Raw genomic sequence first — 8,228 nt, 5'->3', positions numbered from 1 at the left:
GGCATGGGTCCGGGTTATTTACGGGAGCACCTTTTGCCAGCGTTAACCTCCCATCGTCCTGTGCGCTCCCACAGAGAGGGCCTCCTCAGGGTGCCATCGGTCAAGGAATGTCGACTGGTGGCCCCCAGGGGGAGAGCATTCTCTGTGGGCGCGCCTGCCCTCTGGAATCAGCTTCCGGTTGAGCTCCGGATGGCTCCCGACCTTCGCTCGTTTCGCCGCGACCTGAAGACTTGGTTGTTTGAACAGGCTGGCCTGGACTGAGGGATTGGATTTTAGAGTTTAAATTTTAAAAATTTTAAATTTTAGAATGTATTTATTACTTAGGGCTATTGATTTAATCTTATTTTAATTTTTATACCTTGTGTGTTGTTAGCGTTTTAATTGCCCTGTACACCACCCCGAGTCCTTGGAGAGGGGCGGTATATAAATCTAATAATAATAATAATAATAATAATAATAATAATAATAATAATAATAATAATAATAATAATAATAATAATAATAATAATAATAATAATAATAATAAAAAAAATAAACGTCTAAGGGAGTTTCTCAATCACCCAAGTCATGGCTGTTCCAAAGGTGCTTTGTCAAGGGGAAACTGGACTTTCTTGAAGATATTTCACTTCTCATCCAAGAAGCTTCTTCACTCCTCAAATGAAATGAATTGAAATAGTTTCTTGGGTGAGAAGCAAAACATCTTTGAGGGTAAAAAAAAAGAAGGTCCAGTTGCTTCTTGAAAGAAGACCTTTGGGACACTTGGATAAGCAGCGAAATGTTTCGAAGCATAAGAAAAGTAGCCCAGTTGCCATGACTCAACTTCCTTACGAATGTAACGGAGCCTGCTTTTAGAAGCTTTCCCCCACCCTCCCAGCCCCTGCCTATTTTGAAACTGGAGCCGGACCTAGCACCTTCTCCAAGTAAAATTGCTGCCTTTCCTAACCATGGAGTTGTTGGAGACAAAGATGCTCCCTAACCAATGTTGAGAATTAGTAGCCATATCGTCAGGTCTGAAGACAACACGCTGGAGAAGTTCTTCAATTCGTCACTCATTTGGGTGCCACCACAGGTTGAAGAACACGAAGAAAAAGAAAGAAGCAATAGAAATGAAACTGAAGGAATTTGTAAGAAACAGGAAACAAGGTTGAAGACCCCGACTTAGATAGCTCCTGAGACTCTGCATACAGTTACTTAAAGTGCTAAAGTCCATTTCAGTTCCCCACTGAGGGTTTGAACCCCATCAAATAATACACGGCTACCTACATCTGACAAGTGAAAATTAGGATAAAAGTGGGGAGCTAGTGCCCACCTCCAGATGGATAACATCAAGAAAAAAAACATTTAACAAATCAACAATCCTATTTTGTTTCCGACCAGGAAAGCAAACCAAGACCCCACTTTGCAAGAGAGAGCAAAGTCACAATATCCCAAATCCTGATGGGATATGGAAGGTTTAAGATTGATGTCCACTCTTAGCAACCACGTCATCCCATGATCTATCCCCAATCTGTTCTTTAAGGCCTTCTAACCTTGGTGTTCTCTGAGCTTGGTTGTTTTCCTACAAACATTTCACTACCCAAACTAGGTAACCTCATCAGTACTAGTAGTGGGACTGGTGATATTACCTAGTTTGGTAATAAAACGTTTGCCAAAAAAAGCAACCAAGCTCAGAGAGCAGCAAGGACCCCTCATTTCAACCCTGAGCTACAAATATTCTCCTCTATTTGTCTTCTAACCCTTCACCACCATCGCTCAGTCCATTCACCTTGCTACTGGTCATCCTCTTTCCTCCTCCCTTTCCCGAGCCAACTCCAGAGAGAGCTAGGTCTTTGCATAATGAATAGAATAGAATAGAATAACAGAATTGGAAGGGACCTTGTAGGTCATCTAGTCTAACCTCCCGCCAAGCACTTAATGTGTCCTTAGTAGATAATTTGAGCCGGATCATTTGTGCCTTAAATGAGAAATGTGGATTGATTTATTCAGTGATCCATATTTTTTTTTAATTTCCTTGCTGTCTGTGGTATTCGCAGGAGTTTTCTCCGAGAGCAGTTTTTAAGAACCTTCTAACACCCAGCAGGACTGGACCTAGGAAGGTTTCAGAATTGGATGTTTTTCCAAGAGAGAGAGGCTGCAATTGAAGCATCCCATCTTCAAGGTTCTTGCTGATGGCATTCCTTGATTAAAGAACCTAAGGAAACCTAATATTCTTTATCTACCTGAATAACAGTCGGAAAAAGGCTGTTCTGAATTTACAATATCCAGGTCGTGTAGGTTCCAGAAGTGACAAGGGCACTTTGAATTGCACTTGGAGCCACAATGAAGTGGAGATGTTTTATGACTGAATAGTTCAGACCTGACCCAGAACTCATAAGCTTTCTCCAACTGATAAACATGATACATTTACCTTTTATATGAAAATACAGATAGAAAGATTCCTCCACTCCTCCAGACAACAGAAACCCCTCATAATGTGCCTGGAAATTGTTGCAAGAACCTTCTGTGAAACAACAGGATAGAATGAAAGTTTCCAAAAGTGATTATAGTGATGAGACAATAACTTGACAGCAACTTGTTACCCCGGTTCAGGGGTAGGCAACCTTGGCTCTTTTATGACTCGTGGACTTCAACTCCTAGAATTCCTGAGCCATGCTGGCTCAAGAATTCTGGGAGTTGAAGTCCACGAGTCATAAAAGAGCCAAGGTTGCCTACCGCTGCCCCAGTTGCTTGTTCCTACCTTGACTAAAATATATTTATCTGGCTAGCCACTAAGAACACAGAAGGAAAAAGAAGATTAACTTTTGCAGTTTCTTTCCTGTATCCTGATCTTATTTTGTCTTTCACTGTTGAGAATCTTCCAATAGCCGTTACATAAGGGCTGTTATCAAGCCCTTCCAGATTGTTTCCTGTTTCTTACAAATTCCTTCACTGGTTTCGTTTCTTTTGCTTCTTTCCTTTTTCTTCGTGGTCTTCAACCTGTGGTGGCACCCAAATGAGTGACGAATTGAAGCATTTCTCCAGCGTGTTGCCTTCAGACCTGACGATATGGCTACTAATTCTCAACATTGCTTAGGGAGTATCTTTGTCTCCAACAACTCCATGGTTAGGAAAGGCAGCAATTTTACTTGGAGAAGGTGCTAGGTCCAGCTCCAGTTTCAAAATAGGCAGGGGCTGGGAGGGTGGGGGAAAGCTTCTAAAAGCAGGCTCCGTTACATTCGTAAGGAAGTTGAGTCATGGCAACTGGGCTACTTTTCTTATGCTTCGAAACATTTCGCTGCTTATCCAAGTGTCCCAAAGGTCTTCTTTCAAGAAGCAACTGGACCTTCTTTTTTTTCCCCTCAAAGATGTTTTGCTTCTCACCCAAGAAACTATTTCAATTCATTTCATTTGAGGAGTGAAGAAGCTTCTTGGATGAGAAGTGAAATATCTTCAAGAAAGTCCAGTTTCCCCTTGACAAAGCACCTTTGGAACAGCCATGACTTGGGTGACTGAGAAACTCCCTTAGACGTTTATCCAAGTAGCTTCCTCAGTCTGAGCATGTTGGTCAGGGGGAATCCCTCCATTTTTCATTTGTTCACCTAATCTAAATAGGCTGGCTAGGTGAGTAGGCAGAAAGGCATTAAGGGCCCTTGTGCCTAAAACCTTCTCTTAGTTGGGTCACCTCCTTGGTGAACCTCTGAAGTGGTCCCTATCTTATTGGGAAGTCATTAAAAAAAATGGAGGACAGGTTGTGTCTGAGGCCTCCCCCACTATTGAGGGAAGGATTTTCCACTTTAGTATAAATGGATTCCCTCACTTCTCTCTCAAACCATCTATCTTCCCTGTCCAAAATGTGAACGTTATGGTCCTCAAAAGAGTGCCCTTTTTCTTTTAAGTGAAGGCATACTGCTTATTCTGGTCCTCTGATGTTTCTTCTCCTGTGCTCCAGTGAAAAAGCTACTTGGATAGCTCCTTCACAGACAAGAAGAAAAGACGTCTAGTTGACATGACTCAACTTCCAGACAACTCTTATCTGTATGACTTGAGAATCTTCATCGACAGTACAGTCGTAAGTTGAGGACTACCTGTACTTAAAAGAACCTCTAGTACTAGACTATGAAGAACTCTGGGCACTACTAAGTCAGAAGGATACAAAACTGATGCAGTACCTACTGAAATATGGAAAGGAATTGAAGAGTCAAGCTTCCCACCATCAAAGAAAGGAAACTTAACAGGGTGTGCAAACTATTGCACAACATCCTTAATTTCCCATGCTAGCATAACCAGTCCTGCCTGGGGTATTCTGGGAGCTGAAGTTCACACATCTTAAAATGGCTAAGGTTAAGAAACATTGGTTTTAGAATATTGAGCATGATTTTAAAACTGGAGGAAGAAGCATCAATAATCTGAGCTCTGCTGACGATACTATTCAGATAACTAAACATGTAAATAGTTAGCAAGCTCTGGTAAGGAAAGTCAAAGAACACAGTGAAAAAAAAATGGGACTAAGATTAAATATAAAGAAGACCAAACCAATAACAACAAATATAGCAACCTGTCTTAGAACAAATGGTGAAGGAGTGGAAAGTCTCTGCCTTTTAGAATTAGTTATCAACAGTAAAGGAACCAGTAGCCTATGAAATACACCAGAAACTAGTATTTGGTAGAATTGGATTAAAGACTTTAGAAAATAAATTCAGATGCTCTAATGTAATATTTCTCAACCTTAGCAACTTGAAGATGTGCAAACTTCAACTCCCAGAATTCCCCAGCCAGCCATGCTTGTTTCATGATTTGAAGTCCACATACCTTCAAGTTGCTATGGCTGAGAAACACTGCATACTGAGTCTATATCTAAAACAACAACAACTTTATTGATTAGCCCTTGGGCCATATCAAAGTGCAAAGTTCCAGCAACAAACCATCACCAAAACTTGATAAAAGCAATCCAAAATGGAATTTGATAAAATACAATTTAAAATGGAATTAAATAAGATACAATTTAAGATGAAATAGTAATAAAATACAAATTTAAGATATAGATAAAATATAACATTATATTTCGGAGTCGCCCTTACAATCTACCCCAATCAGTCCCACATATGCAGATCTTAACCAGATCATTTTGTTTAAATACTGTGCTACGTTAAATGTTATTTTCAAGTTCTGACCGGACATAAGATAAGTTATTTTGATATGGGGATCCCAATGGGTCATTTGTTTGGTATATAGACCAAGATACCTGTCTCTCACCCTCTTATACAGGCAACAGTCAAATAGGATGTGAGCCAGGTCCCCTACCTCTGCCGCTCCGCAAATGCAGAGACGCTCATTGTACGGTATAGCATGAAATCTCCCATATCTGACCATTGTGTCAAGCTGTTCGAATCTTGCTCTCGTAAATATCTCCCTAAGATGTTTTGGGAGTTGTGACTTCAAATAACTGTCCACTTGAAAAGTACATTTGTATTTACTCAGCCATTTCAAGTTACCCACCTTACTAAGTATAGCTATATCAGTTTGTGCTTCTATATCCTTAATTCTTTGGGCAACTATATCTAAAACAGAATCATGCAGCTCATAGCTTTTCCTGTCAAATTCTATGGAAGTGAAAATTGAATAGCATAGATACAATGGAAAGAATGCTGATGCTTTCAAGCTTTGGTCAAAAGTTGGAGAAGCCTTTTGTCATGTGCATACAGTGGACAGCCAAGAAAACAAACAGATCATTGAACAAATCAACCCAATGTTTTCACTCAAGGCACAAATGACCAGCTTCAAATTATCCTACTTCAGACACATTATGCCAAGACCTGGTTCTCTGGAGAAGCCTCAAATGCTGAGAATGTTTGTGCACTTATCTAACATCTCCCACCTAGGATCAATATTCAATAAATCTTACATCAAGGTCCAAATTTAGTTCCTCACCTCCCAATCCATTTTCAGGTTACTGCCTTACTGCCTGCAAGAAATTGGTTGACATGATTGCCCAACAGAGTTGACCCAGATTGCAATTATGTGTTGAAAAACTGGGTTTGATTGCTTCTGGTTTCAAGAAAGTAATCTCTCCACAGACTGAAACAAGATAAGATAAAAATGTAATGCAGTAATAGGTGGGAAGGAAATGGGAAGGAAGATCCATAAAAACCCAACTATTTCTATTTCTATTAACAATAAAGTATTAAATAACTGGCACAGAGAAAGAATGGATTATATATGAGCTAACAAAAGGCCAAGGATTAGATTCCAGAAATTGCAAAATTCAAAAGATGGAAGTGTCCCCAAACTTCAGATTCTATTTTCATGCCAGTTGCCCAACCTGAATTCCAGAATGGATCATATTTATTTATCATTCTACCTCCTCAATGCAAGAGGCAGAAGCTTTCCAGGGACTACTTAAATAAACCTTGGTTATATTCATAGAAATAAGCCATTTTCAATAGACAATGCATTATATCTAGTCCTCCACTTGCAGCCACAATTGAGCCCCAATTTTCCATTACTAAGCAAAACAGTGGCTAAGTGAATTTTGCCCTATTTTACAACCTTTCTGGCCACAGTTGTTAAAGGAATCACTGCAGTTACATTAGTAAAATAATTGTTAAATGAATCTGATTTCCCCATTGACTTTGTCAGGACACAAAAGCTGATCACGTGATACCTGGACACAGCAACGGTCATAAATACAAGCCAAGTGCCAAATGTCCACATTTTGATCACTTGACCATTCATGGGGATGCTGCAACTTCAAGTCACTTTTCTTCAGTGCTGTTGTAAGTTTGAATGGTCACCAAACAAATAGTTGCAAGCCGAGGGCTGCCTGTATTATTGTTGTCGTTGTTAATTAGATTAAATATGGACTCTGGAGAGCTTACTTCCTTACTGAATATCTATTTTTATGACGATGAAAGCCCAAAATGTTTTGCTCAGTGAAGAGTCAGTAACCTGTAAAGATTTTTATCATTAACAGGACAAAAATTAAGACCTTTCCAGTCTTTTGCTGTTCGGTACTGTCAAAAAAAAGACATAGAGCCACAAGAGAATTATGGAGAATAAGGGGGAAATTTTGCTGAATTTGAAAATCGCATAACTCATCATAGTGAACTTTTATTTGGCATGATTTAAAATCTATTAGTGAAACATAACTCAGAACCTCAATGAGTCAAATATTGTTGTGGGGGAGAAAATTAATGTCGTGAATAAAATGGAGGGTGCTTTTTTTTCCTGCCTGTGTTTTGGGTGTGCCTGGGGCCAATCCCTGTTTCTATATTTCTCTATCAGGCTCAAGCTGACCATCCCTGCCCCAGATAAAGCCTCATCCAGCCACATCAACTAGACCAGGAATAGAAACCTCCTCACCAGCACACAGCACAACCCAACCTTTCATCCTCTATCAGGGACTTGCCCTTGATTATTTTTATATACTTATTAAATTTATTACCTCCACATTGTATCTTATACTGGGGCTAACTACAGAAATAACCCCGGATCCCTGAACAATGACCTACCTAATTTCTCCCAAAGTTGCCAGTCAAACAGATTCTACGTGGCTCCCAACTTCTATGTTTTTTTTTAAAAAAAGTCTTTGCTTTGTCATTGCTCCAGATCCCTCATTCTTGCAAAGCAGGGACCCCCTCCCTTTGCAATAAATACGGTTCCTTTTTTTTTTGGCATGTGCTCTGCATTTCAGAATTTTCCATGACATTGCATGATTACATGGAGGCAAAATTAGAATGCAGTATCTTTATAATGCCTTGGTAAGACCACACTTGGAATACTGCACCTAGTTTTGGTCATTACAATGTAAAAAAGATGTTTGGACTCTAGAAAGAGTGCAGAGAAGAGCAGCAAAGACAGGATTGGAGGCTAAAACATACGGCAATAGCACTTAGATTAGGGGTTCCCAACTGGGGGTGCGAGACAATATTCCAAGGGATGCAAAAACTTGGGTTTTCAAAATTATAGTGTATATGCATAATTCGTTGCCGTTATTTCGAACTTTTGTAAGGGTGCGAGAATATATCAGAAGCTTTCCTGGGGTGCAGGGTATAGAAAAGGTCGGGAGCCACTGACTTAGACTTATATACTACTTCATAGTGTTTTACAGCCCGCTCTAAGCGGTTTATAAAGTTAGCATATTGCCCCCAACAATCTGGGTCCTCATTTCATTGACCTTGGAAGTATGCAAGGCTGAGTAAACCTTGAGAGAGTGAGGATCAAACTCCTGGCAGTGAGCAGAGTTAGCCTGC

The sequence above is a fragment of the Vipera berus genome, assembly GCF_964194415.1.
Source record: "Vipera berus genome assembly, chromosome: W".
NCBI lineage: Eukaryota > Metazoa > Chordata > Lepidosauria > Squamata > Viperidae > Vipera > Vipera berus.
Note: the sequence above shows the minus strand (reverse complement) of the source record.